At 45.3% G+C, this 27,902-nt stretch overlaps 1 long non-coding RNA gene across 2 annotated transcripts; it reads left to right on the top strand.

Moving 5' to 3' along the window:
- The first annotated feature begins 5,811 nt into the window (after positions 1–5,811).
- On the top strand, positions 5,812–27,215 carry LOC120401536. 2 transcript variants are annotated; one of them, XR_005596513.1, is made up of 5 exons: positions 5,812–5,989; positions 6,511–6,577; positions 23,250–23,403; positions 24,077–24,188; positions 25,011–27,215. It is a non-coding gene; the product is annotated as an uncharacterized LOC120401536 (long non-coding RNA). The 2 variants fall into 2 exon arrangements; XR_005596512.1 differs by having other exon boundaries at positions 24,029–24,188.
- Positions 27,216–27,902: the final 687 nt, after the last annotated feature.

The following is a 27,902-nucleotide window of genomic DNA, read 5'->3' as shown; positions in this document are numbered from 1 at the left end:
GTTAACTGCTTAGTGCTGTTGAGAAGAAATAAAAATAATACTTAGGGTCTAATCTTCTCTCTGTTATGCCTGAGTAATTCAGTTACTTTAGTAGAATTACACCAGTGTAAAATTGGTATAACACAGAGGAGAAACAGGCTCATATTCTATTAGTGAATGAGACTTCGAAAGCAACTGTCAAGAATGATACGTTATAGTTGTTATATTCAGTTCCAGTCCAAATCATTTTTTCACATGAAAAAAGCATAATTCCAAAGGTACTTGTAGCGGGGTGATGACCCCGCTCCGACCCTGGAAGGGTAAAAGCAGTCCTGTAGAGGGCTGCAGCGGAGACAGCTAGGCTGATTAGAAAAGCAGCACAGCTGTGAGCCACTTAATCAGGGCCCAGCTGGCCCTTATAAGAGGGCTGGGGCCAGAAGCTGAACACACAGAGGGTCTCTCTCTCTAGCTGTTGAGAGGGATGGGCCTGGCTGCTGGCAGCTGAGCAGGGTACCTAAAGTGAAGCAGGGCTGGGGGAAAGGCCAGAGCAGCTGGGGAGCTTTGGCTTGGAAAACCCGCAGGCTGCAGGCCTTGTGAAAGGCCAAGAAGGGTACTGGAGTTGCAGAAAGGCAGCCCAAGGGTAGGCAGAGGCAGCAGGTCCAGGAGGGAGGACTTGATTTGCCAGGAAGATTGGAGGTCTGCTTGCAAAATACAAGTGTAGTTGGACACTTATGTCAGTAGACAAATTTACTACAGTTGTACATTAAGATCAAGTTTTTGTGCATGCCATTGGCCATTTAGATGTTTATCTTGCCATTTGTGTACACAAACACCTGATTTGCTTGTGCAGTCCGGATAACTACATGAGTACATGTAGGTCACATAATTGTATATCTTTTGTTTCCAGATCTCCGTTCTCCCTTTCTAAAAGTGTGATGCTCAGAAGCTGCTAGAAGGATGGAGTTGGCTGTAATACGAACTTCACCCAATATGATTTTAAAACAGAAGTTTGGTAAATGGCCAATTATAGGCATCTATGAGTTATATAAGGAATAGAGTCACTTCCAATGCTACAAAATTGACCACTATCAAGTTAATTTTTTATTATAAACTATAAGAACCACCCATGGATCCAGTTGTTCATTTGTAGTTCAGTATTGGGCTAGAACTGGAGCTGGAATATGCACAGTTATGAAACATACACCTCTACCTTGATATAACGCAACCCGATATAACACAAATTTGGATATAATGCGGTAAAGCAGTGCTTCGGGGGGGCGGGGCTGTGCACTCCGGTGGATCAAAGCAAGTTCAATATAACGCAGTTTCACCTATAATGCAGTAAGATTTTTTTGGCTCCCGCGGACAGAGTTATATTGAGGTAGAGGTATATTAACAAACATTGAAAAATGCAAAGTTGAGCAGCCATTTTAGCCCTCAGCTGATGTGTATCCCTTCCACGTAATGAAACTTGTTAATTGAGTCCATCTGGGAATCATTCAGGAGGTTTATTTCCCTTGTATGTGAAATTCTGATGACGAGATGATTTATAATTGTGTAAATGGAGTAGCAAAGAGTTTTGTGGCACCTTATAGACTAACAGACGTATTGGAGCATAAGCTTTTGTGCATGCATCCGATGAAGTGGGTATTCACCCACGAAAGCTCATGCTCCAGTAAGTCTGTTAGTCTATAAGGTGCCACAGGACTCTTTGCTGCTTTTACAGATCCAGACTAATACGGCTACCCCTCTGATAAATGGAGTAGTTCATCTTCTGTAAGAAAGTCCCAAGTCTTGGTTTACTTAAAGGCTTGCTGCTGTATAAATATAACGCATATGACACCATTTTAAGAGGCTGTAGGGCTGTTCCCTTTGGAAAAGGGATTGATTTAAATGGGACTACTTATGGAGTAAGATAATATTCAGCATGAATAAAGATGGCAGAATGTGACCCATAGTGCCTTTCATCCGGAAGAGTTCCAACTCAGTGTACAGGCAAAATATGTAGGGGCGAATCTTATCCTCGCCTTCTTTGCCATCAGAAGCCCTGGAGGAGAGAGAAACTGGTGTTTATTGCATCAGCTGGTGGGATGTTTTGTAGACCCTAATTAAGATGCATGGACCCCTAGTTTAATTACAAACTTCATTTATGTTACAGTGCAGTGTGAGGCAAACATTCTATTGGCATAATAATTAAGGTGGGACAATTTACACATATTCATAAGTGATAATTTAAATCTTTTTCAAAGTGAAGCCCTAACAGGTATAGTAGGGACAGATACATTCGAAGCTCTCCAGTCCATTTCATTTCTGAGCTATAACACTTGTCATTCCAGTTCACCCCCTCTCTTGGTATTTATATTGTGCTTTGCTGATCAAACTGCCACTTTTTCTCTTCTCACAAATTTTGCTAATGTACAGGTCTGATACTTTAACAGAGTAATAATCTAGGGATCCAATCAATCCAAAGGATATAAATGCATAGCTTCCTTTGAAATCAGTGGGAATTGTCCATTCCTTTCCCAGATGATCTGGCTCAAGATCTAAACATAGGCTTCTAGAGGAGAATGATTAGTGAATTAATCCCATTCACAATCTAGTTGAACCAGAATAATGGGATTTTGTGTCTAAGAAAGTCTATAAACTAATCCAAATTTACGATTTTGAGTCTAGATCCAGATTTCAACCCACATTCCTGAAGTTCATGCATATTTGAATCTGGGGCTTTGGTTCAGACCATTGTGCTGCTTCAACTGCAGAAGATAGACCCAGTTTAGATTCCAGACACCTATGGGTCTTTAGATCTGGTTCAGGACCATGTCTGTCTATGAAATCAATTGTCTGTTTTTTTTAAATTATTTTAGTTTTGGGAGATTACTCAAATTAAGGGCTTATTTCCAGACATGACCCCTGTTGTGTAACTGATGTGGTTGCTGCTGAGAGGTAAAAAAACATGCACACTAAAGTGAAGGAATGTTTGGCAGTGGCATGGTGCTGAAAGGCAAGAGAGTGAACGATGCCCAGCTCTCTTGCCTTTTCCTCTCAACAGAAAGTGCTGAAGAGACAATGTAACAGGATATGTCCTCTTACTAGACCTACTGCATCCCCAATCTGGAGCATACAATATGAATGTATATATCTCTCTACTAAATCAGGGGTTCTCATCCTTCTGTATACCATGACTCCACAGTTAGCCACTCACTAGTGGCCCATCTCCGATGCACACCAGGTTGCTGTTTATTTGTTCCCGTAGTGCTGCAAAGAAGGTGCCTCCGGAACTAGCAATATAGTGTACAGTGCCTCTCCTACGATAAAATTCTATTCCAAATGAAGTTAAGAGGAAAAGTTTACTGTACTTCAAAGTTTGAAGATGCAGAAATCAGGAAACAGGATCTAGTGGAGCACTGATTCTGGTTAAACATTCTTTCTGTGTCCCCCACCAGTGATTCCTGCAGTACAAGCATCCTCTGCCATTTCCGGCCTCCTGGATAATTTTATTTCTCCCAATTAACAATAATAAATAATAATGAATACTTAACTCTTTTTTATATAGTGTTTTTCAGTTATAGGTTTCAAAACACAATAGAGTGGAAGAGGGGAAGAAGATTTTTAATGCTGAAAATGTTGGGCAGGTGGGTAGGCTGACACTCTCTCCAGTGTCTCCTGGATCATCTGCTCTCAACTCCCAAGCTCTTCACAACATGACACTCATGTAAAGTGGAAGAACTAGAATAGAATCATTTATACGCCATCCACATAGCAGCTCTGAGAATGCAATACTAGGACAAAAATCAGCAGACATCTGGAAGAGGTCAGAACCTCAGGCGGGTGTAGTTAAAGTCAGGAGTTTCCTGCTAAAGTCAAGAGGCTTTGCTTGTGAAAAGTGGTTTATGGGGTACTCTAAGTTTCTGAAGAAGAGCTGTTTGTAAGTGATTTAGCAAATTCACTTCAGCAGGAGGCAGGAATTAAAAACACCCTTATGTCGCCTTGGGAGTCTTGAGAGAAACTGTTGGGAGGCCCATGAAAGGTGGCAGTGATATAAATTGTGGGAAAGGTAGTTATGGAGCCCAATAACTTTTCACACTCCATTGCACACTGCACAAGGCCTTGCAGAATCAAAGACTCTGAGCCAGATTCTTATTCACACTAAGGCCCCTTTGCACCAGCCTCTCAGTGTAAAGGGACTTTAATTACAGAGTGTTGTAAAGGGGCTTTTCTATAAAAGAGAATATGGCCTGGCTTGTTTTACACCAAAGCCAATTACCAAAATTTGCACAGATTTTGAAGTGTGTAAAATGTAGTTGTGTGTCAGGGATCAGCCTATAATGTACTGAAATTTCTTTCTTAGAGCACAAGGCTCCATGCCAAGATTTACCTGCATATGAGAAGTTTTACAGAACAAATAAATCCAAATGAATAAACAGAATTTCTGTGTGGCAGACTTTCATAGAGACTAATATCTTCATTGTCACATAGAAATCCAAGAACTGCCTCAGCCCTTGCTCAGGATTCCACATGCAGAAGGAGAGTAGAATATGGCTCTTGTTAGCTAGCACATTTTGCCTGTTACATTCACATATAAATCCAGCTGGAATTTTGTGCATCTCCTTCAATCTTCACAAAAGCAAAGGCTACAAAACAGAATTTCTGTTTTTGAACCAAAGACAACAATTTATAAAGATTTTATTACCTGGTGTTACAAAAAGAACATTACAAATAGCCAAGCAAGTATCAGATCATGAAACATATATACACTAAGCAATGAGAGGTGCTAAAGGGTTTGAATGAACCAGGCCAAGTATTTAAAACCCAGCACCTCAGAGTACAGAAAGATTACTTGGAATAAATGACTAAATATGATCTGATCTATGTTTAAAGACTTTAACAGATGTTCAGTATTCTTTGGGCTTGCTCCTCATCTGTGCCACAGCTCCACTACGTGCAGCAGAGGAGAACAATAGGCAAAGATAACTTTAAGCAAGTGTTGTGATCTAATCATCACAGTTGCCATGCCTGGTTCAGCCCCTGGCATAGCTTGGAGCAGCCTCAGGGCTGTTCTAAATTTCACCAAATTTGAACAGTCCCTGAGGGGCCATTCTGCAGCTGGGATCACTGGACTTCATTAGTACTCCAGCCACATCCTTTTCCCCAACCATGCCCAAGATATGCTACCTACACCAGGTTGGGTGGGGACAAGCATGTGGTGGTTGGCGTTTGCCTGAGCCAGAGAATTTTTCATTTAACTGATTAAGCCAGTTTTGTGCTATAAGAGTGATGTATAGCAGCTTTATTGGGCTGAGTGGCTGGCCCTTTATGTTTTAGAAACATAATTTGGAACAATAAATTTGAAGTCCACCTGTTCAAATATCTAATGATCTTGGAATTATGTCTCTGCTACAGGTTCAACTTCAAGATTAAAATAGTACCCTATAAAACAGTTTTGTTCAAAGCCAGTGTACGTGGATATATGTTCCACACCAGGGGCGGCTCTAGGATTTCGGCCGCCCCAAGCAGGGCAGCACGCTGCGGGGGGCGCTGTAGCGGATGCTCCACCGGAGCCGCGGGACCAGCGGCCCCTCCACAGGCATGCCTGCGGGAGGTCCACCGGAGCCGCCTGCCGCCCTCCCGCTGGGACGCCGCCCCAGCGCGCACTTGGCGCGCTGGGGTCTGGAGTCGCCCCTGTTCCACACACGCACACTCTCTCTCTCTCTCTCTCTCTCTGTCACCTATTGCCTTGCCTGGGTGGGTGAGGTGGAGAACAAATGCTGGATATAGCCCATAATATTTTAACATTGTCAATGTTTTATTTCTCCCTTTTATTAGATAACCTCTTTCTCTCCAACCCCAGATCCTGCTGCAAAGGGACATCCAAGGACCCTCACAGAGCATGGCCCCAAGCATTGCAAGGCCACAAATCCTGCCCCTTGCCCCCTGCACTCAGTGCTGCATTGGATCCAGTGCATCTGGGGTCCTCTGTGGCTAAAGGGGTAGGATTTGTCCACAAAAATAGGTAAAAATATTAAGTACATCCTTCTGGCATTACATGTCTGTACATTTTACGGATTATTTGATGTATACTCTGGTTGGTTTTGAACCAGCAGCAGCTGAGAGGTGACAGGCTACTTATCTCAGTCCTATAGTTGTAGTATTTTTTTTATAATAATAATAATTTAAAACTATACAAAGCTGTCACTTTTCTCCTGCCCTTCCTCCTCTTCCCCCCCCGGTGTATTAACAATGAACCATTCATTCTGCAGTGATGAGAGTCATTCCACTGCACAAGGCAACCTCTCTTCACAATTAGAGAGTTAGGAATATTCAGCCAATCATCACAGTTAAATAAACAGATTGTCTGAACATCCCTCAGGGCTTTGTTGTAAATCTCTCTTTCTTTGCTTCACACAACTAGTATTACCTAGTTTTTAATATACAATATCTACAGACAACACCCCTACTGGAATTGTTTTGGTGAAAAGTGAATTCAGGTGTGTATACAGAGGCATTGCAAAATTCTTCTCTTTTCTTTAAAAGGCAAATCTCCATTAGCAGTATAAAGCTATGACACATCATTTAACAGTTCTGATTCCATCCACTTGAGGTAAGTGATGTACATAATCAGTTCATTGTAATATTTACATTATGGGTCTAAGTGAATAAATTGTGTCTGGACCACATGATAAATGGAATAATAATATAGAAGTTTGTTTATAACAAACATATAGGATTACAATATCAAGAAAAAAGATATCAGGCCTGCTCCTGCTCCACTAAAACCAATAGGAACACTAGAAGGCCCATTACTATATTTCTGTAGTTATTTTATGAAAAATAGGAACTGAACTAATGGAGGAAATATAGAATAAATGCTCAGTGGAGTTAATATTTCACTTCAAAGGTGGTTTAAATATGGAACCATATTCTTAAATGTGTTGAGGAGGTTCGATTGCAAACTATTCATTATTTATTTTATAGAGTGTACCTTACTTTGGAATTTAATGTTAGTTATAGTAATGATAACAGCATGTGTTGGTGTTCTAAGATCTTATAGAGTTCATTTCTCCTTGTATCTTTATATAGAAACATTAATTCACTTGGCAACATGTTTGTTATGCTACTTCTGAAACACTGAAAAAGGATATTTTTACAACTGCTGCTTTGTGTATTTTGGGTCTTATAGATTTATCATTTGCTAAATTTGAAATCCAAATTGTGGATTTGGCTATAGCTGTTGCCAAAAAGCAAATACTGCAGTGTTGGGAAGAAGTGAAGAGGCTATCATCATCTCCTTTATTCGGGCACTATTTTTATTTTAAGTTATTTCTAAATTTATAGTCCACAAACACTAACCAATGTCAGTAAAAGAGCTCTGTCTCTTTCACCAACAGAAGTTGGCCCAATAAAAGATATTACCTCACCCACCTTGTCCCTTTAGTAAAAGTATTTTCATCTACCCATGATAGGGGGAGGGGGAGGAAAGAGAAGGATGTTCAAAAAGCTGATCTTGTTACCACTGAAATCAGGGTAGAACCTTTCCCTGGGTCAACCAGTACATTTTTGCCTAGATTCTTTGGTCCACTAAGGCCACATTGCACAGTGCAAAGTAGCTTTAAACCAATTGGAGATTTGGGGAGACTTCTCCAATGGCTTACAGCTGGTAGAAGCAAGGTGGCCATTTCCTGTCCTGCTATCCTCTGATGTAAAGGAAAAGAGGGAGCATGGCAGACCTGAACCTCTGCTATACTTAATCCTCTCTTGCTGTAAGGGACCTTATGTGAACAATGCCAGTAGCATAAGCTATAGCTGGACCCCTTATCCAGGGTTGCCTTATCTCAGGGAGCCACAATCATTCCTCCTGCAGTCATTCCTCTCCATGATATTTGACAGCATAGTGGAGGACTTTTATGTCTGGTTTGTCTTATCTGTTTGAGGCCCACTCCTGTGAGGTGCTGAGCACCCTCAACTCCCAAGAATTTCACTGGTGTACAATGCCTGCAAAACCACACCCTTAGATGAAAGTCTTTGGGTCAGGGAGCATGTCTTCTTTTCTGTCATGTACAGCTCCAAGTGCACTGTTGGCACCAAATTAATAATGATAATTAATTAATGGCCCAGATCCTTGACTGTGACTGAGGAGCATACAACCCAGCTCAAGAGGAAATGGGGCAAAAATGGCTTTAAACAGTTTTGCATTCCCGCAGTACTGAACCAGCTGTGTGCTGGGCCAATTTCCCAGTGTAAGTTAGAGCAGCCAGGTACAATTTCTCCTAAAACATTAACAAAAAAGATTAATATAGCAAAGTACATAATGATGAAAAAGATTTTATTTGTAATGCATAAAAAGTGCACAGATTGATGGTAAGTAAAACCATTAAGAGATGGGAGAGGAAAATGAGATGGAAAGTAAAAGATGAGGTTGATGATATCATACAGGGTCTAAATTAAATGTCACCCCAGAAACCACAAAAGAAGTTAAAAGTAACAATGCAGAGACTAGGCAGAGGTGAATGAAAGATAAGGGTCAACACAACCATCATAATATTTTTGGATGTCAGGGAATCATTTGACACGGCACACAATTAATTGTATTTGATGGACGGTGCTTATAGAGAGATTTTTGCCCCCACAAAGTAGCCCACAGCACAACGTAAAATCCTTAATGAGTAATGATCTGTAACTAGAATAATAATTTTGTGATAATCTGAGAAAACAAAAAATAAATCTCTTTACAAAACTGTTGAATTTTTGGGAAAAAAAATTCCAAAATATTTGAGTCACTGCTGGGAATGTATTGGAGGGACACACTGCCCTGGTTTGTGGTTAGCTGTCTTGATTCTTTATAATGTGTGATAGAATGTAGGGGTGAAAAAAGGGTTAACCTCAGCTCATGTTTCCCTTCCTGTTACAGAGGCGCTTGAATTAAGTCTATAGATTGTTTGCTTGGGTAACAGGAGAAAAAAATGTTCATGTTACAAAGATTGTGCTTCACACTCATGGGTTTTTGGACTGGGTTGAACCACATCCTGGCAAGTTTTCTGCTTCCTTTTCTGCTCATTTTTATAGTTAGTAAACATTATCCCTTGAAGAAAAGACCTTGCTGACTGTTCCTGTATTTTTTTTCCTGCTGAGTCATTCCACCAATCTATACAGTTGGCAATCTTCAAAAATGCTAAAATAACAGATTGTGACCCTCACAAGAACAAGGTTGAGAAGAACACATGTAATTTGAATAGAAAACCTTTGACAAGTACATTTAAATAGTTCTTTGTTTTGGTCACAAGCACTTCCTCTCAGGATGTGCTACTCAAACACAAGAAATGTGCTGACACATGGCAACTTGACATTAAAAGTGACTTAAAAAAATAACACTGACCAGCATATTTTCATTGTCTAAACTAAAGGTCAGATCCTCAACCTGTGTAAATTAGCATAGCTCCATTGAATTGTACAGCGCTACATCACTTTAATGGTCTAGTCCTGAGTGAAATATAGATAAATGAGCATCATCATTGGTAGTAATAAATTATGTTATTTAAATTCTTTCTGTTTTGGTCATGTAATGAGGTAATACAGGCACAGGGACACAGCTATGCTCCTTTGCCTTGGCCTGTATTCTTGGAACAAACTCCTTCTTTTCATGGGTTAAACATCTGTCTTCTCCCTCAAATCACTCCTTTAATTTAACTTCTTTCACCTAGCTTTCCATCACAGAACTTCTCAGGTTCTGTCTGTTTTATAAATGTTATTTTCTTTCCATGTAATACCTCTACAGAAAATAATCAAACGTCTCCCCCCACCCCCCAAAAAAAAATTCCTAAACAGATTTTAAAAAAAAATCAGCCTTCAAAAAAAATCACAAAAGAAGAGAAAATTAAACCATTTTCACCACCTCCAGAAATCTCTCAGACTGAGTATAGTGCTGTTTGCAGTGTACTGAAGAAGGCTGAAGTGACCTTGAATGAATACTGCTGCCCTAGGACCATTGGAACAGTGAGACACGTATCTTATAAGATCTATTCTTAGCCACATTTTTTTCTTAAATACACACACACCTGTGATGGGGTGTTCATCCCACACTTGCCCTGAAGGACTTAATGTAGGCTAAGAAGGGGGCCAGTTAACCAAACAGGCCAAAGGTGAAAGGAATCGGGTGGCATAACTAATCCCTGGACTGAATAAAGAGGGAGCCCAGCTGAGGAGAAATGAGCTGGGCTGGGTTTATAAAGATAGGAAGTTAACAGCAGAGGGGAGACTGTAAAAAAGTAGTCTATGTTCACTCCTGGGGAGAAGGGAGGTATGTTTGGGGACTACAGAGCTAGATAGACTACAGTTACCCCTGGGAGGAGGCAGTGTTGGGGCTGGAAAACCCAGAGAAAGGGAGGGAGCCAGAAGGTTAGGAAAGGCTCAGAGAAAATGCGGTAAGGTCTGTCTGGAACGGAACAGACCTTGGCTGCAGATTAGAGGATCCTTGAGCTGGAATCTGGAGCAGAGAGTGGGCTTGGGTTCCCCTGCCAGCCATTGAAGAAGTGGCACCAGCTGGCCAGTGAATCGGAAGATTGCCTGAGCCTGTTCATAAGAAGACTTTGATATTCTGGAAGGGGAGGACATGTGTGACTTGGCTGGAGGGTTAAGCCACGAACACTGAGCATCTTGCCTTGCTGAGAACCAGGAAGAAAAGGCAGTGTGTGCAGCAAGAGGCGGAAAGGAGCCATCAGACCTGGAACCAGGTAAACCCCAGAGTGACCAAGAGAAGGTGCACTAGCTGTGGGAAGACCCTGTGACAGTCCCAAAGCAACAAATATTTCAAAATGGAAAATTATTTCAGAGAAAACGGGGGGAAATTTCCCTGAAAGAGTCAGGCTTCCTTTGATGCATTCAGACCCGATTATTGATGCCTCCAAAGCATGAGTCATGCATCCCCCTCATGACCCTATATGGAAGGTGGCCCACACTATTATGAGACTGACTCAGTTGGGTCTGCTCACAAACAGCCCTCAGGAGTAGACTGCCAAATTTCCTGCAGCTGACTGATATTAAATAGAAACACTCGGTCTTCAAACAGGCTTATGCCTGATAGAGCCATGTCTCTAGTATCCAATAAGCTCCCAGGAGTCAGGCTGGGTGAAGAGAAGGCATGGCACTCAACTCAGATTGAGATATCTTAGGGTATGTCTACACTACCAGATTAGTTCGATATAAGTTAATTCGAATTTGTAGAATCGACCTTACAAAGTCGAATTTGTGTGTCCACACTAAGGACACTAATATGACTTTGTGAGTCCACACTAACGGGGCAAGCGTCGAAATTGGAAGCGGTGCACTGTGGGAAGCTATCCCACAGTTCCCGCACTCCCCGCTGCCCATTGGAATTCTGGGATTTCCCCCCAATGCATGCTGGGGGAAAACTGTGTCGAGGGTGGTCTTGGGTAACTGTCAGCATTCAACCGTCACTCCCGCCGGCAGGAAATCAGTTCGCGCACTTTCCCTGTTAGTGACAGCGCGGACGCCACAGCACTCCACTCCACTGCAATCATGGAGCCTGCTGCGATCATCGCTGCACTTATGGCCGTTGTCAACTCCTCGCACCTTATCGTACACCTCTTCAACAGTCAGATGCTGAGAAATCGGGCGAGGAGGCTCCGGCAGCGCGGTGAGGACATGAAGTCTCAGAGTGGCACAGACCTCTCAGAAAGCACGGTACGCCGCGCCGTGGAGATCATGGTGGCAATGGGTCATGTTCATGCTATGGGACGGCGATTCTGGGCCCGGGAAACAAGCATGGACTGGTGGGACTGCATAGTGCTGCAGGTCTGGGATGAATCACAGTGGCTGCGAAACTTCAGGATGCGAAAGGGCATTTTCCTTGAACTCTGTGACTTGCTGTCCCCTGCCCTGAAGCGCAAGGACACCCGCATGCGAGCAGCCCTGACTGTGCAGAAGTGAGTGGCCATAGCCCTCTGGAAACTTGCCACGCCAGAAAGCTACCGGTCAGTAGCGAACCACTTTGGCGTGGGCAAATCTACTGTGGGGCTTGCTGTGATGCAAGTAGCCCACGCAATCGTTGAGCTCCTGCTCTCGAAGGTAGTGGCCCTAGGAAACGTCCAGGTCGTCATAGATGGCTTCGCCGCGATGGGATTCCCAAACTGCGGTGGGGCTATAGATGGGACTCACATCCCTATCCTGGGACCGGCCCACCAGGCCAGCCAGTATATTAACCGAAAGGGCTACTTTTCAATGGTGCTGCAAGCACTGGTGGACCGTAGGGGACGCTTTACCAACATCAACGTCGGGTGGCCGGGCAAGGTTCATGACGCGCGTGTTTTCAGGAACTCTGGTCTGTTTAGACGCCTGCAGGAAGGTAGTTTCTTCCCGGACCACAAAATAACTGTTGGGGATGTGGAGATGCCTATAGTGATCCTCGGGGACCCAGCCTACCCGCTAATGCCCTGGCTCATGAAGCCCTATACAGGCGCCTTGAACAGCGACAAGGAACTCTTCAACTACCGGCTGAGCAAGTGCAGAATGGTGGTGGAGTGTGCTTTCGGACGTCTCAAGGGGAGATGGTGAAGCTTACTGACTCGCTCGGATCTCAGCAAAACCAATATCCCCATTGTTATTGCTGCTTGCTGTGTGCTCCACAATCTCTGTGAGAGCAAGGGGGAGACCTTTATGGCGGGATGGGAGGTTGAGGCAAATCGCCTGGCTGCTGATTACGCTCAGCCAGACACCCGTGCAATTAGAAGAGCCCAGCGGGAAGCGCTGTGCATCCGGGAGGCTTTGAAAGATAGGTTCCTCAGGTTGCAGGGTAACCTGTGACTGTTCAGATTCTTTACAGAGAAGCTGAACCTGCCCCTCTTTCAGTTACTGTTGACTTTCTTTTGCGGTTACATAGCCTGTTCACCACGTTTCCCCCCTTCCAACACACGTTTAAAAATAAAGTTAATGGAATAGTGTTAATTAACAACGTTTTCTTTACTAATGAATTCGCGTTAAAGGGTTGAAACAGGGATGCAGACTGTGGTGGGTAGGGTGTGCAGTGATGTACAGACTGCTTCTACACTCGAGGAATGACAGGCTCCTGCTCCTAGAGCGGTCTGCACTGCCGGACTGGTTGTTTCAACTAAGCCTGCCATCCCTCCGTTTCGGGACTCTGTGTGCGGGGGCTGTGTGGCCTTGTGGCGGGGGAGGACGTTTACAGGTGGGTGTGAAGGAAGGGGTGAGGGGTGCAGGCTCTGGGCTGGGGGTGGGGGCGTAGGATGGGTGTGGGGTGTGTGGGAAGGGGAGGAAGTGTAGGGGGATGAGGGCTCTGGCTGGGGCTGAGGGTTTGGGGCATTGGAGAGGCTCAGGGCTATGGTGGAAGGGCAGGGTAAGGGCAGCCTGCCTTGACATTTGTGTATGGCAGGCGCTAGGACCCTGGGGCACCAGACAGCATTTCTGCGGGGAGCCGCTCTACTGTCAGGCAGGTGCGCTGCGCGGCGGGGCGGGGGGAGACCCGTGGGGGCCAGGGCCCGATCCAGGCAGGGCCGGGGGGAGAGACCCAGCTCCAAATATAGCTGGAGCAGGGCACCTGCCGCCTATGCACGGAACATGAAAAACACCTCCCAGACTGACCAGGGTGCCTAGTGACCGCACTGTGTGTTTGACCTGCTGTAGATCCTGCCCCCGTGTCTGTACCCAGGTAATGGTGACCATTCTATGCAATTACCAAACCCCTCCCCCCCCTTCACACAAAGTCTTCTGTAAAGAAACATGACGGAAACAGTAATGAACAGCAAACTATTTTTAATAATCAACTACACAGTGAGGGGATGAAACTGGGATTCGGGCTTGGGTGATCCAGGAAGGGAAGGACTTCTCAAAATTCTGCTGGGGTGGAGTGACAGTTTTCATGGACCCTAGCACACCTCCTTCTTGTTATTTTGGGTGAGGGGAGTATTAGACTTTGTGGCGGGTGAGGGCGGTTGCAGATACAGTGCAGGGGGGCTCTGTCATCCTGCCTGCGGTCCTGCAGAACATCCACAAGGCACCTGAGCGTGTCCGTTTGCTCCCTCATTAGTCCAAGCAACGTTTGAGTCGCCTGCTGGTCCTCCAGACGCCATCTGTCCTCCCGTTTGCTGTGTGAGCGCTGCTGCTGAGAGAGGTTCTCCCTCCACTGGCTCTGCTGGGCCGCCTCGGCTCGGGAGCAGCCCATAAGTTCAGCGAACATCTCGTCCCGTGTCTTTTTCTTGCGCCGCCTAATCTGCGCCAGCCTCTGTGAGGGGCATGCTGGAGCAGGTCGGGATACAGTTGCAGCTGTGTGATGGGGAAAAAGGGATTGACTTCCTTATAAAGATACATTTTTGCAAAGAAGAAACATAGTCTAGTCAGTCTCTGTGAACAAGACCATGCACAGCACTCACTCAGCGAAAGTTCGAATTTTCGGAATTCGCTTTCATTGCCTGGGGGATTGCACTGCAGATCAGACAAGCGGGGCAGGACAGCAGAATCCGTGGAGCAGCCAGGCATGGTAAGCCAAAAACTTTTGGCTGCTTAAAAGTGAATGTATACCACTGTCCTCTTGCTACAGGCAATCCTGAAAGCATAAACTCTGCCCCTGTTGCACCCCCTCGTGTCTGTTCCCTGGGAAAGATCCCTGTATGCTGCCACTCTGCAGCCTCCACCACATGGCTGTAAAGTGACGCTCATTGTTATGCAAAGGAACAGTGAAGCACTCCCAATACTAATAGTACACAAATTACTGTAATTAAATGCAGGAGTCTCCGAGCAAGATCACCCTGAGGAGGGTCACTGAGGCAGATAGAGAGCGCATGCTGCGTGAAAACCAGCACAAACCAGGGGCCTATGCTGCCATGCTCGTGGAGGCAATGCTCCCGGAGTACCTGATGATAGCCTGGCGCGGAAAAGTGTGCTACCACGGAGCACCCAATAAGGCAGCTCTCCCCAGGAACCTCATGCAGAGGCTTTTCGATTACCTGCAGGAGAGCTTCTCGGAAATCTCCCAAGAGGATTTCTGTTCTATCCCCATATATATTGACCTTCTTTTCAACTAGTAACTATTCCTGCTCCATTAAAAATAAATGTTAACATGTTTAGAGCACTTACAGACTGATCCTTCCCCTGATTCAGGGTCCGGGGTAACGGCTGGGGAGGGTTAGTAGGGGATCTCAGTGAGGGTGATGAAGAGATCCTGGCTGTCTGGAAAATCAGCGTTGTAAGCGCTGTCGACTGCCCCCCCGTCCTCATCTCCTTCCTCATCTTCCCCGTCCGCGAATATCGCCGAGGAACTGGCCATCGACACTATCCCATCGTCAGAGTCCACGCACACTGGTGGGGCAGTGGTGGCAGACCCACCGAGAATGGCATGTAGTGCCTCGTAGAACCGGCATGTCTGGGGCTGGGCTCCGGAGCATCCATTTGCCGCTCTGATTTTTTGGTAGCCTTGTCTCAGCTCCTTGACTTTCACACGGCACTGCTTTGCATCCCGGCTGTATCCTCTGAGTGCCATGGCTTTGGAGACCTTCTCGTAGGTCTTTGCGTTCCATTTGTTGGAGCGCAGCTCCGAAAGCACAGACTCATCGCCCCACACAGCAGTGAGATCCAAGACTTCCTGGTCAGTCCATACTGGGGCCCTCTTTCTAGTCTGAGATTCCCTGGACTCCTCTGCTGGAGAGCTCTGCATCGTTGCCAGTGCTGCTGAGCTCGCCACGATGTCCACACAGGAAATGAGATTCAAACTGGCCAGACAGGAAAAGGAATTCAAATTTCCCCGGGGCTTTTCCTGTGTGGCTGGTCAGAGCATCCAAGCTCGGACTGCTGTCCAGAGCATCAACAGAGTCGTGCACTGTGGGATAGCTCCCAGAGCTACTAAGGTCGATTTGCATCCACACGTAGCCTAATTCGACATAGCCATGTCGAATTTAGCGCTACTCCCCTCGTCGGGGAGGAGTACAGAATTCGAACTAAAGAGCCCTCTAGGTCGAACTAATTAGCTTCCTGGTGTGGACGGGTGCACGGTTAAGTCGAATTAAGCTGCTAAATTCGAATTAAAGTCCTAGTGTGGACCAGGCCTTAGCCTTCTGGTAACATCTAGATCTCAAATCTCAGCCATAGCTGAGAAGCACAACTCTGGAGAGGGAGGCAAAGGTGACTTTAAGCCATCTTGAAGTCATCTGATCCTGGGGATGCTGAGCACCAATCTAATTCCTTGACATCAAATCCAGCAGCCTGAAGGCTGTTCTAATTTGTGAGCTGTTAATTGCCCCAAGACAGCTATATGGCATTCAGGGATTGTTGGGGCCTGGGCAGGCTTCTGTCACATCCTTTTTTCCCCCTGGCCAGGACCTTGTGTTGTCCACAGGAACTTGGGTCTAGGCGGGGTGATGTAGGAGGTATTGGCACAAATTCTATGCTACCAGTTGATCCCCCTACACAGAGGGATGACCCTAATTATTAGGGTCTAATATATCTGAGGATTAGCTCTCTAGTGTGTGTATATATAGGCAAAGTCTGAGGCATAATATATTTTTATACTAATTTCAGTAGCAGATACTTATATACTGGTAACATGATATATACCTATTTCCCCCCCCCCCCCAATAAACTACTTTAATTCTTCTATGATAGCACCTTTAAAGGTGACCTGCAAAGGAAAAGTCAATTAACTAGTCAATTGTAGTTTATTTTAACCCTGTATTAATCTGTCTGGTTTTTCCTGCGTATGGCTGCTAATGACTCCTTCCAGGATTGTTGTTATGTTGTATCTTAATCCAGGTGCTTTTTGGGCTTGGTTATTTTGACAATGCTGATCTCCAGAATAACTCTGAAATTGGTTGGAAAAACCATATAAAAGAGTAGTTATCTATGATTCACTGTAAAACTGGGAGAACATATCTAGTGGGGTCCTGCAGGGGTTTGGTATTAGTCAATATCTTCATTAATTACTTGGAGAGTATGCTTATAAAATTTGCAGATGACACCAACGTGGGAGGGATTCTTATTACTTTAGGCCTGGTCTACACTAGGACTTTAATTCGAATTTATCAGCGTTAATTCGAACTAACCGCTCAACCGTCCACACCAGGAAGCCATTTAATTCGAACTAGAGGGCTCTTTAGTTCGAATTTGGTACTCCACCCCGGCAGGTGGAGTAACGCTAAATTCGCACTTGCTAGCTCGAATTAGGCTTGGTGTGGATGCTAATCGAACTTAGCAGCTCCGGGAGCTATCCCACAGTGCACCACTCTGTTGACGCTCTGGACAGCAGTCCGAGCTTGGATTCTCTGGCCAGCCACACAGGAAATGACCCGCAAAAATTTGAATTCATTTTCCTGTCTGGGCGGTTTGAATCTGACGTTCTGGTTGCACATCGGGGCGAGCTCCGCAGCACCTGCAACGATGCAGAGCTCTCCAGCAGAGGAGTCCGGGCAATCCCAGAATAGAAAGAGGTCCCCAGCATGGACTGACCGGGAAGTCCAGGATCTGATCGCTGTGTGGGGCGAGGAGTCTGTGCTGGAGCTGCGCTCCAACAAGCGGAACGAAGACCTTCGAGAAGGTCTCTAAAGCCATGAAAGAGAAAGGATACAGCCGGGATGCGTGCAGTGCCGCGTGAAAGTGAAGGACCTAAGACAAGGGTATCAAAAAGTCAGAGCGGCAACGGACGCCCGGAGCCCAGCCCCAGACATGCTGCTTCTACGAGGCACTGCATGCCATTCTAGGTGGGTCTGCCACCAGTGCCCCACCAGTGACGGTGGACTCCGAGGACGGAATAGTGTACCGGGACAGTTCCTCCTCCCTGTTCGCCGATGGGGAAGATGAGGAAGGGTCTTTTGAGGACGGCGCAGGCGACATCGAACCCACTCCCGCTTTCCCTGACAGCCAGGATCTCTTCATCACCCTCACAGAGATCCCCTACCAACCGTCCCCGCCCGTTAACCCGGACTCGGAATCAGGGGAAGGATCAGGCGGTAAGTGCTACAAACAGGGAAACATTTATTTTTTAAGAAACAGGGATATATATAAAAAATAGAAATACTATATAAAAATTTTTAAATATGAAACTATACAAACAGCAGGTCTACACATATAGGAATGGAGCAATAGTCCTCTGGGGATAGTTCAAAAAAGCTCTCAGAGAGCAGCTGGAAAAGCCTCAGCAAGAGGTTTCTTGGGAGAGGTGCTTTATTGGGTGCTCCGTTGAAGCACACTCTTCCGCGCCATGCCATCCTCAGGTACAGGGGGACCATCGCCTCTACGAGCATGGCAGCGTAGGGTCCTGGTCTGTGCAGGGCTTCTGTTAACATCCGCTCTCTCTGTGTGCGCCTGACACGCCTCAGGGTGATGTCGTTGTGGAAGTGCTGCATCTAATTAGTGGAATTAGTGTACTGTTACTATTGTGCATGGTAGACTTTTACTTTGCATAAGAATGACCTCGCTTAACAGAGTTTTACTTTGCATAACAATGACCCTCGCTTAACAGCCACGTGTTGCAGGCCTCAGAGGAAAAGCATACAGGGTCTTTCCGTTCACTGGCGGGAGATGCCGCATAACGCTCATCTTTTCTGCTTTGCACATTGCCTCCAGCAGGAGAGCACAGCTAAGCACTAACTGATAAGCACTCTGTACTGTAAGGCTTACCAGGACTTTGTGCAAGAGGGATGCAGCTGTCTCTCCTCGCTGCGCTATCCAGTGCATTCGCGCCAATGAGAGCGTATTCCGAAATCTCGGACTAGTTCCGAGATCTCCTGAGACTTGGTTCCCTGTTTGGTCTTCTTAACTGAAAATGACTAGACTGTGTTTACTGTTGGCAAACATGTATTTGTTCAAGGAAATCACCTACTTTTTCGCATCACACAGCTTCGGCTCCTTCCCGGACTGCCCCGCCATCCCCCTCGCAGAGGCTGGCTCAGATTAGACGCCGAAGAAAAGACAAGGGACGACATGTTCCAGGAACTGATGGCCAGCTCCAGAGCGGAGGCGGCAGAGCAGAGACAGTCGAGGGAGAGCCTGTGTCAGCAGCATCGCACACACCTGGAACGGGAGGATAGGTGACGGCAGGAAGACCAGCAGGCGACTCAAACGCTGCTTGGTCTAATGAGGGAGCAAACGGAGACGCTCCGGCGCCTTGTAGATGTTCTGCAAGACCGCAGTCAGGAGGAGAGAGCCCCCCTGCAGTGTATCTGCAACCGCCCTCCAACGCCAAGAAGTCCTGTCCCCCCCCCACCCAAAGTGACAAGACGGAGGGGCGGTAGGGGCCGTGAGAACTGTCCCTGCACCGCAGCACACCGATAATGTTCGAGACAACTGTCGCGCTGTAAATTTGTACAAGCTCTTTCCTTACAGCATCAACCAGTCCCAACTCCAAGTTCAAACCCCCCACTGTGTATTACATTATTAAAAGCGGTTTGGTGTTACTGACTGTTTCCGTCACGTTTCTGGTGTCAGTAGACTTTCTGTTGTTCTGTGGGGAATTGTAATGTCAGTGCATAGCCCACAGTGCCATGCTACAGACTTGGCTGCAGGGTCAACTGCAGGGCACACACAGACTGCAGTCACTAGGCACCAGGGACAGTCTGTGTGGTGTATGCTGCCCGGTCTTTCCTTGATGTGTATGCTTGTGCAGGGTCCTGGTGCCTGACATCCCGAATGTAAAGGCAGGCTTCCCTTCACATGCACTTGGATCCTCACGATCCTCCCCGGTGCCCTGAGCCCCAAAAAGAGACCTCATCCAGGGGCAGATACTCACCCTTCCCCCACACCCCTCACCCCTTCCAACGCCCAAACCCACAGCCGTCATGGTAACCCCTATCCAAAGATGGCACCCCTCGCCCCTTCCTGCAAACCCACCCATCAGTGCACACCTTAACCAGCACAGAATGCTTCCATGTTTCAACGAAGAAACAGAAATGCAAAGTCAACGAAAGATTTATTATTAATTACTAAAACATGTCCTTAGTTTTAAAACGTCCTTGGGAAGTGGGGGAAACTTGGTTTATGATCAGGCTCTCTTAAAATCAAGTGGACAGTCACAGGTTACCCTGCTCTGCGAGGAAACTCGCTTTCAAAGCCTCCCTGATGCATATCGCTTCCCGCTGGGATATTCTCTCAGCACGGGTGTCTGGCTGATCGTAAACAGCAGCCAGGCGATTTGCCTCAACCTCCCAAGCGGCCAAAAAGGTCTCGCCCTTGCTCTCACAGAGATTGTGGAGCACACAGCAAGCAGCAATAACTACGGGGATATTCTTTTCGCTGATGTCCGAGCGAGTCAGTAAGGTCCGCCATCTCCCCTTGAGACGTCCGAAAGCACACTCCACCACCATTCTGCACTTGCTCAGCCGGTAGTTGAAGAGTTCCTTTTCAGTGTCCAAGGCGCCTGTATAGGGCTTCATGAGCCAGGGCATTAGCGGGTAGGCCGGGTCCCCGAGGATCACTGTAGGCATCTGCACATCCCCAACCGTTATTTTGTGGTCCGGGAAGAAAGTGCCTGCCTGGAGGCGTCTAAACAGACCAGAGTTCCTGAACACACGCGTCATGAACCTTGCCCGCCCACCCGACGTTGATGTTGGTAAAACGTCCCCTATGGCCCACCACAGCTTGCAGCACCATTGAAAAGTAGCCCTTTCGGTTAATGTACTCGCTGGCCTGGTGGGCTGGTGCCAGGATAGGGATGTGAGTCCCATCTATAGCCCCACCGCAGTTTGGGAATCCCATCGCGGCGAAGCCATCTATGATGACCTGGACATTTCCGACAGTCACTATCTTTGAGAGCAGTTGCTCAACGATTGCGTGGGCTACTTGAATGACAGCAATCCCCACGGTAGATTTGCCCACGCCAAAGTGGTTCGCTACTGACCGGTAGCTGTCTGGCGTGGCAAGTTTCCAGAGGGCTATGGCCACTCGCTTCTGCACAGTCAGGGCTGCTCGCATCCTTGTGTCCTGGCGCTTCAGGGCAGGGGACAGCAAGTCACACAGTTCAAGGAAAGTGCCCTTACGCATCCTGAAGTTTCGCAGCCACTCTGTGTCATCCCAGACCTGCAGCACTATGCGGTCCCACCAGTCTGTGCTTGTTTCCCGGGCCCAGAATCGCCGTTCCACACCATGAACTTGACCCATTGCCACCATGATCTCCACTGCCCGGCGTACCCTGCTTTGTGAGAGGTCTGCGCCACTCTCCTCACCGTGCTGCCGGAGCCTCCTCGCCCGGTTTCTCAGCATCTGACTGTGGAAGAGGTGGACGATAACGTGCGAGGAGTTGACAACGGCCATAAGTGCAGCGATGATCGCAGCGGGCTCCATGCTCGCAGTGCTGTGGCGTCCGCGCTGTAACCGACCAGAGAAGGGCGCGAACAGATTTCCCGCCGGCGCTTTCAAGGAAGACAGGGAGGGCGGGATTGACGGTTCAATGACGACACATTTTTCCCCCCAGCATGCATTGGGGGGAAATCCCACGATTCCAATGGGCAGCGGGGAGTGCGGGAACTGTGGGATAGCTTCCCACAGTGCACCGCTTCCAAAGTCGAAGCTGGCCCCGTGAATGTGGACTCAGAAGTTCGAATTTGTGTATTTAGTATGGATACACAAATTCGACTTATTAAGGTCGAATCCACAAATTCGACTTAAGTAGATTCGAAATAGTCCTGTAGTGTAGACAAGCCCTTAGAGGACAGGATTAGAATTCAAAATGACCATGACAAATTAGAGAATTGGTCTTAAGTGAATTTCATCTTGGTGATTTAAGACAAATGCGAAGTACTACATGTAAGAAGGAAAAATCGAATACACGACTACAAAATGGGGAATAACTGGCTAGGCAGTAGTACAAGAGAAAAGGATCTGGGGTTTATAGTGGATCACAAATTGAATATGAGTCTACATTGTGATGCAGTTGCAAAAAAGGATAATATCAGTCTAGGGTGTATTAACATGAGTGTTATATGTAAGACCTGGGAGGTAATTGTCCTGCTCTGCTTGGCACTGGTGTGGCCTCAGCTGGAGTAACACATCATTTTGGGTGCTACATTTTTTGAATGATGTGGACAAATTGGAGAGAGTCCAGGGGAGAGCAATAAAAATGATGATAGACTTAGAAAACCTGTCCTATGAAGAAAGGTAAAAAAATCTGGGTATGTTTAGTCTTGAGAAAAGAAAACTGAGGGGGCACTCTGCAACAAGGGAGATTTAGGTTAGATATTAGGAAAAAAACCTTTCTAACGCTAAGGATGGTTAAGCACTGGAATAGGTTACTAAGAGAGGTTGTGGAATCCTCGTCATTGGAGGTTTAAGAATAGGTACAATAAACACCTGTTGGGGATGGTCTAGGTTTACCTGGTTCCACCTCAGTGAGATGATGGACTAGATGACCTCTCAAGGTCCCTTCCAGGCCTATATTCTGTACTATATGATTGTGGCCCTACTGTGGAGATAACTTTTGCTGGCTTCTGGCTGTGCCATCCCTTCTCAGGTGGACTGGCTGTTTAGATGCCCTTTTGAATAGTAGTTTTATATATCATCATCATGATGATGGCAGATCCTAAAGGGATGTGGCCTTGTTGCAAATCAAGCACCATCCAGATCAATCTCTGGCAAGGTGGTCTGGTTGGATATTTGGTTTACATCCATCTCTGGTAATCCTTTCATACCACTGAAGGTTTTGATGCCAACATTATCACCAGCTTTATAGTGGCATTCCTTTGTACACATTCTTTTAATTTGTTGGTCTTCCCATTCTAATGAGTCTGTACCGGTAAAGCTGCTGAAACCAAACCACCACTGATGGAGGTAGTTGCTGGGTTCAGCTTTGAGTATCCTCATTTCTGATCTTGTCCTGCTACTTGATATGGAGCAACTGACAACGACAATGAGAATTTAAAAGCTTAATTCAGTGTTCTTCAGCTTTCCTCAGTGCCTATGTTTCGCTGCTGTACAACAGAGTCGGTATAACTGGTTCTATAGACCCAGAGCTTCATAGCAAACATTGTCACAACATCCCTACAGAGGCAACTGAAGGGCCCAAAACATGGCAGCAGTGTACACATCTTCCAAGCATCCTCCAGCACCGTTTATGACATTACTGACCTGAAAGTTGCCACCTGCTCAATATTCTGTCTGGGCAGGTTAATACTGAGCAGGTTGTAATCTGGAGCTGGAGGCTGTTTGATGATAATGGCCAGCAATTTAGTCTTCTCTGGATGATGATCATAGTGGTCCCTTTTGGCCTTGGAATCTATGAATCTGGCATTGACTGAACCACTTTGTTTTGTTTTGTTTTTCCATTATAGAGCTCTTGTCACTATCTTCCCAGGGATGCCAAGTCACTTAATCAGATACGACAAACTTGCTTGATGCACTGAATCAGAGGCCTGATGGAAGTCTATATAAAGTACTGCTCATGGCTTATGAAATGCAGCCATCTTCTCAAAAAACTGTCTCAAGGTAAAGATCTGGTTGACAGTGGAATGGCCAGGTCTAAAGTTGCCCTGAGTATCCTGGCTTTTGCCATGAAGGACATTGTTAACTCAGGACATTGACATGGAAACAAAGACTTCCCCTGGGACTGACAACAGTGTAATACTTCTATAGTTGCTGCATTTGGCCTTATTGACCTTTTTGAACAGAGGTAGAACAACCACCTTCTTCCAGTCATTGGGGATGGTATTAGTACTGCAGATGGTCTAGAAGAGCCTATAGCCATAGCATTACACATACTCTCACTGGTTTTCAGCACCTCAGGGGTAATGTTACAAAGTCCTGTTGCCTTCCCAGACTTCAGCTTATGGACTGTGATGCACATCTCTTCTTGGCTGAAGGAAGATGGTGTTAGTTTTTATAATTTATTCCAGGATCCTACTTCCAGAAGACTGCAGGGAGCCAACAGAAGTCTTCCAAGATTCCCTCAGTATAGCCCATCTATCAGAGCTTATCTAAAATAATTACAAAGACCACAACCGAAACAACTGATTTTTATTAACTAGGGAATTAGGAATAGGATAAACAAAAGGAATGGGAGAGAAGATTAATAATACTGAACAGATTTATAACCATGTACTCTTTCACACAGGAATTACAAAAGCGGGTAAGCAATGACTGCTCCTTATACCCTGTTCAGATGCTGTTGCTGAGACCAGGACTCAATAGATGACAATGACCCACTGGACCACGATCACCACTGGAACAGCTACCGCAGCAGAGAATGGCGATGAACGATGATGAAGAATCAGGTAAGAGGCCTAACTAACTTCCCACCCTAACCCCCTTGCGACGTCCTGTCTGTGTGTAAGAGTCCTAACCATTCGAGGTAAAACCCCGTGGATGGATGGATGCTTTCCTTAAAATAATAAACCCCAACAATAAACTAGATCTTTTTCCATTTGGAGATGAGCTGTTTTCTAGGCGGATAACTGGTGTCTGACCGCTTCCCTTCTTTCCAAGGAAAGAGCGGAAGAGAGAAGGAATTTTCCTGCTCTTTCCCAGCCTATATAATCCCTCCCATTGCCTAACAACAAGCCACTAGATTTCCCACCTTTTCTCTCCTGAAGGGAACAAGAAGGCTGTCCAACAAGGCAGACTACTTGTTCTTTACAAACCAAAATGGCAAACAATAAACGGAACCATAGCTAAGTATCAGGTCATAATTTGAGTAAGGTGGAACTCGCAGTGGCTGTACTGGAACTTCCAGCTCCTCTTCAAACAGAAGAGGGACTGCAGGGAATGGACAGTTGAGGAGCATCTTGAAATGATTGTCTCATTGATGCAATTGGTCCTTCAGATTTGGGCTGATGTTGCCATCTCACTTCCATGTTGAATAAGCTGGTGGCACTTCCCTTCGCAAACACTGCAAGGTTGAGTAAAGGATGTGAAGATTGTGCCTGGCAGCAGCTTGTTTTAAACTGGCTGCCTTAGTCAGCCCAGGATTCCCCCCCTCCTTTTTTTTGTAAACACAAAACTTGATGATCTGAAATTGAACTCATTTAGCCTTTGCTTTTGCTCTTGACAAACATGTCTCTGAAGACTCAAACTGTACCCTCACTTTTTTTCCTCAGCTTCAACCATTGTATCTGTCTCTTCACTGATCTGTGGGTGACATTGGAAGGTCAAAGGCCCCAGAGTGAGCTGGCAGCAATCAGCCCTGATGACTTGAAACACCATTCCTCATCAGATGACGGAGGGAGTAAGATTTCAGTCTCTAAAGCTTTGATGGCCCTAAGGAGTTCAGAACAGAAAGCCATTTGATAGCTTGGTTGTAAGAAGAGCTTTTGGTTGAATCAGACTAATTTCAGCCCACTAACTTCTTTTTTTTCAAAGTAGGAGGCACATTTTTGTATCTGCGCGCCCATACATCAGTGACTGTTGATCACCAGTGATTGTTAACGAGGACATGATCAATAACAGTCCTAGTGAAACCAACTGGGCTGTACCTGCTCTGTTTGTGAATCTTGGGTGACGGAAGAATGAATCAGCAATCACCATGTTATTGGCAGCTGCAAATTCTATCAGTTGTTGCCCATTTCTGTTCTTCTGCTGGATACCAAACTTCCTGAGAGTACTTGCACAGGTCGCTATACTTTCCTACTTGTGCATTAAAGTTGCCCAGGGTCATGATGACATCTCTTCTCAGAGTTTCATTATGGATTGATTGCAGTTGTTGGTAAAAAATATCTGCAGCTACATTATAGGCCTTGGTTGAACCATACATGGCAATGATGGTAAGATGTCCGCAGCTATTATGGAATCGGATGCTGAAAAGTCACTTCTTAATCACCTCCATTCCCTGCACTGCCTGTTGGGCAATGAGTGAAAGTACAATGGCCATTCCTTGCTGGAAAACCTGTCGGGATGGCCTGAGAACAAAAACGTATAATCCTCAACTTTCTTTTCACCACTCCTGGCCAGTGTAGTTTAGATAAAATACAGATATCAATGTTCAGACTTTTCAATTGCTTGATTTAACTGTTTCAGAATGTGTTTTGATGTACCAGGCACCAATTTTACATTTACCACCAACATGCAGGATCCTGGAATAGCCCTTTTGCAAGGTTTCTTTGGTCATTTTTGCATACATGGCAGGTTGATTCAGAACAATTGACCAGATTGTTGCAGGTGGTTGGCTTTGGTGTTAAACACTCTCAACAAACTGGGGTCTCTCATAGTCAAATTTTGTTTAATTTACCTTTCATTTGTTTTTATTAGCAAATTCTGTTATTCCTCTAGTTTGGAATAACTGAACTCCTGTAGAAAGCAACATCCTTGTTAATTTGCCCATTACCATCTGTGAAGGTGATGCCATTCCTTCTCCTGGTATATTCTTAAATCCAGTGCAACTAGAAACGGATCCTTATTGTTATGGTTGGCTGACTTCAAGAGACTTTTCACTGTCTGTCTGAATAGCTCTCTCAGCCATCCTGTTGCTCTGAGGATATTTTGGTGATAATGTGATAATCTCAGATCTTAGTGAATTCTTTAAATAATGTATTTGACTATTGGGGTCCATTATCAGCCATCAGAACCTGTAGTATTTCATGCCTTGCAAACTGTGATTTTTAGTATAGGTGATCTCCATTCTACTGCTTGTGTTTGTGTTGTATCAACCAGGCAAGGTACTAACAAACTTCAACAGGACTTTATTTTTAATGTGGAAACCTCTTTACCAAGCTGCTGCTGCACCCTCTGTAACTCTCACTCTGCCTCCAACTCCTCCCCCCTCCTTCCTGTTTCCTGTCCTTTCAGACTCCCAACAGCCAGTGCTCCCAGTTCTAATAATCATAAGCAACATCTAAACACCACAGTTTTAGTTTTGAAAGCTTCATGCATTTAGAGCAGTAATCAAAGAACAGTAAACAGATTTCTTTGTCAGATTCAAATTAGTCCATTTTTTTAGTCTGTGTTTACATTGTGGCCAAAGTTACCTACCTGTTGGGAAGGATATTTGATACTAGTTTGTCTTCTGATTACTCATCTGCATTTTGTGATTCACCTCTACAGTAACATTTTCATTTACATAATCTTCATGCCAATAGAAGTATAATAATTTTCCTTCCACATACATGGTCACAAGCTTCAGTTTCAGATCTTCTTTCCTTGTCTTAATCTATTTTATAACAGATGGTCAATATATTTCTTGACCATCTCCCCTCTTACTCTACCTCTGGACTAGTTATTTGACTATGGACGAATCTGTTTAAGAAATGGTGCTGTCCAGTGAAGAGGTGGCTGTGTAATATGAAATAAATGTGACTTAAATGCTTTCAGGTGGGTTACAGTAAATATCAATTATGTGAAAATGAGAACAGAAATGTATAGCGTGACTATGATATATGTAATTTTTAAAGAAATGTTTCCTTTAAATTTTTCCTAATTTAAAAATTAGAGAAACCGGTGTGGTTTTGTTTTGTTTTTTGTTTTTGTTTTTTGTAAGGAGAAGAAAAGAAAAACACCCCCCACACCCTGTGGCTAGAAAACAGTGAATATGCCTGCAGATACCCATTCTCTCCCATCTCAGGTATTCAGTGATTGACAGAAATTGGCTGAATAAGAATTAACAGAAGTTCTGTATACTATGTGTTTTTAGTACAGACATGTGGTTACTAAAAGATGTAACAGAAATGTTCATGAGACTGAAATAATATTCCCAGTTTTCTAAAATTACATCCTGCACCTGATGCTCATGGGAGCATAGAAAGGTAATTAGAAGAATTACAAAAGCATGGAATAATTAAACCTGTAGACTTAATTTAGTAGGCTGACCTGATTGTACACATTCCTGAAAAATTAAGGGCCCGATTCTACAACTTTATTTATAGTGCCTATAGGACTACGTAACTCATGGAGTAAAGGATTACTCAGCATAAGAAAAAGTGGCTGAATCAAGCCTTAAGTGGAGAAAGTGTTGAGGAAAGAATTGCGTATAGTGACAAGGGTTACCAGTTTTGGTTGGA

This window comes from Mauremys reevesii, linkage group 3 (assembly GCF_016161935.1).
Source record: "Mauremys reevesii isolate NIE-2019 linkage group 3, ASM1616193v1, whole genome shotgun sequence".
Lineage (NCBI taxonomy): Eukaryota > Metazoa > Chordata > Testudines > Geoemydidae > Mauremys > Mauremys reevesii.
This window is presented reverse-complemented; position numbering and strand designations above follow the sequence as displayed.